Source organism: Myodes glareolus, chromosome X (genome assembly GCF_982192425.1).
Source record: "Myodes glareolus chromosome X, mMyoGla1.1, whole genome shotgun sequence".
Classification (NCBI taxonomy): domain Eukaryota; kingdom Metazoa; phylum Chordata; class Mammalia; order Rodentia; family Cricetidae; genus Myodes; species Myodes glareolus.
The window spans coordinates 41,014,438-41,017,283 of record NC_142053.1 but is presented as its reverse complement, the minus strand read 5'-3'; the positions used below and the strand labels follow the sequence as shown (position 1 = coordinate 41,017,283).

At 47.8% G+C, this 2,846-nt stretch overlaps 1 pseudogene; it reads left to right on the top strand.

The window, feature by feature from the left end:
- Positions 1-1,232: 1,232 nt before the first annotated feature.
- LOC125405550 (serine/threonine-protein kinase pim-2 pseudogene) lies at positions 1,233-2,320 on the top strand (annotated as a pseudogene).
- The last annotated feature ends 526 nt before the right edge of the window (positions 2,321-2,846 follow it).

The window sequence follows — 2,846 nt, the reverse complement described above, 5'->3', positions numbered from 1 at the left end:
GAGGATAACTACATGATTTTCCTCAGGTTCACCTTCTTATTTAGCTTCTCTAGGAACACGAATTATAGGCTCAAAGACCTTTAATTAAGACTAGAATCCACATATGAGTGAGTACATACCATATTCCTCTTTTTGCGTCTGGGTTACCTTACTCAGAAAAGCGTTTTCTATGTCCATCCATTTGCATGCAAAATTCAAGATGTCATTGTTTTTTACTGCTGAGTAAAACTCTAATGTGTATATGTTCCACACCTTCTTTAACCATTCTTCTATTGAGGGGCACCTAGGTTGTTTCCAGGTTCTGGCTATTACAAATAGTGCAGCTATGAACATGGTTGAACAAATAATTTGTGATATAATAGGGCATCTCTTGGGTATATTTCCAAGAGTGGAATTGCTGGGTCCTGAGGAAGGTTGACTCCCAGTTTCCTGAGAAACCGCCACACTGATTCCCACAGTGGCTGCACAAGTTTGCATTCCCACTAACAATGGATGAGTGTTCCCCTCTCTCCACATCCTCTCCAGCATAGGCTATCATTGGTGTTTTTGAGTTTAGCTATTCTGACAGGTGTAAGATGGTATCTCAAAGTTGTTTAGATTTGCATTTCCCTGATCGCTAAGGGGGTTGAGCATGACCTTAAGTGTCTTTTGGCCATTCGAAGTTCATCTGTTGTGATTTGTCTGTTCAGTTCAGTACCCCATTTTTTAATTGGGTTAATTAGAGTTTTAGTGTCTAGTTTCTTGAGTTCTTTGTATATTTTGGAGATCAGACCTTTGTCTGATAACGGGTTGGTGAAGATCTTCTCCCAGTAAGAAGGTTGCCTTTTTGTCTTACTGACAGTGTCCTTTGCTTTACAGAAGCTTCTCCATTTTAGGAGGTCCCATTTATTCGTTGATTCTCTTATTGTCTGTGCTACTGGGGTTCTACTTAGGAAGTGGTCTCCTGTGCCTATGTCTTGTAGACTACTTCCCACTTTCTCTTCTATCAGGTTCAAGGTGGTCAGATTAATGTTGAGGTCTTTAATCCATTTGGACTTGATTTTTGTGCATGGTGATAGATATGGATCTGCTTTCATTAGAGTAGCTTTGGGGCTGGCGCGTGCGACGAATCTTAATGCCGCGCAGTCTGCGGGCGCTTCCGGGCCACCAGATTCCCTACCTTCCACCCTGGCGCCCCCCAGCCCTGGCTCTCTGGCCGCTCTGCCCCGGGCATCCATGCCCTGCGGGCTCAGCGGATTCAGCGGGCTCAATCTATGCAGCTCCTCCTCCATGTTGACCAAGCCTCGGCAGGGGCTTCCTTCGCCCCCTGTAACCCCCACGCAGTCTCCAGGTGGCAAGAATTGGACAGCTTTCGAGGCCGAATACCGACTTGGCCCCCTCCTGGGTAAGGGAGGCTTTGGCACTGTCTTCGCGGGACACCGCGTCGCGTCACAGATAGACGTCAGGTGGCCATCAAAGTAATCTCCCTGAACCGTGTGCTAGGCTGGTCCACCGTGTCAGACTCAGTCACTTGCCCACTTGAGGTAGCACTGCTGTGGAAGGTGGGTGAAGGCAACAGGCATCCAGGTGTGATACGCCTGCTTGACTTGTTTGAGACCCCAGAGGGCTTCATGCTGGTCCTTGAACGGCCTATGCCTGCCCAGGATCTTTTTGACTACATCACAGAGAAGGGCCCACTGGGTGAAAGCCGTAGCCGCAGCTTCTTTACCCAAGTAGTGGCAGCTGTCCAGCACTGCCATGCTCGTGGAGTTGTCCATCGTGATATCAAGGATGAGAACATCCTGATAGACCTGTGCCGGCGTTGTATTAAACTCATTGATTTTGGTTCTGGCGCCCTGCTGCATGATGAACCATACACGGACTTTGATGGGACAAGGGTGTATAGCCCTCCAGAGTGGATCTCTCGACACCAGTACCATGCCCTCCCAGCTACTGTCTGGTCACTGGGTGTCCTCCTCTATGACATGGTCTGTGGGGACATTCCCTTCGAGAGAGACCAGGAGATTCTGGAGGCTGAGCTCCACTTTCCTGCTCATGTCTCCCCAGATTGCTGTGCCCTAATCCGCTGGTGCCTGGCCCCTAAACCCTGCTCCCGACCTTCACTGGAGGAGATTCTGCTGGACCCCTGGATACAAACACCAGCTGAAGAAGCGCCCATCAATCCCTCCAAAGGAAGCCTCGCCCCCTTACCCTGGTCCCTGCTTCCCTAGGCCCAGCCAGGCTCTCTGGTTGGAATCCCATGGTCATGCTACAGGGATAGATGGACATCTGTTGACCTGGTTATACAAGTTGTTAAAAATCCAGTATTACTAAGGTCAGGGAATAAAGATCAGGGGTCAGAAGATAGCCAAGTCTACCCAGTTCCTATCCCAATCCTGTGAAGGAGCTCTCCTCCCGGAACCTGTGGTCCCTTATTTGGGAGGGGGAAGTTACTTGTTCCTTGTTCTGTTAAGGATGTTTATTTGGTTGGATTCCTTCCCTTCTAGGCCCTATGATTCTTATGATGACATTGTAGTCCCCACACTGGCACCTCCTATACTACTACCACAAACTTAGACACTTAGTTCAAATGCTCTCACTCGGGCAAGGGTGCTTTCCTTAAATACCCCAGCAGCTCTTTAGTAAAAGGGCCCTTACCCTGGGATCTCAATTCAGTTGCTGCTTGCCTGCCTTAGACCAGAAATGATTATTCTGGGAAAGGTAACACCCTATTAAGCCCTATTAATTAGTATCCCAGTGCTTTTTTAATTTTTATTTTATTTTATTTTATTTTATTTTTTGGTGAGGGGACCCTATTGTTATCCCAAGTGCTCTTATTCTGGTGAGAAGAACTTTACTTCCATAAT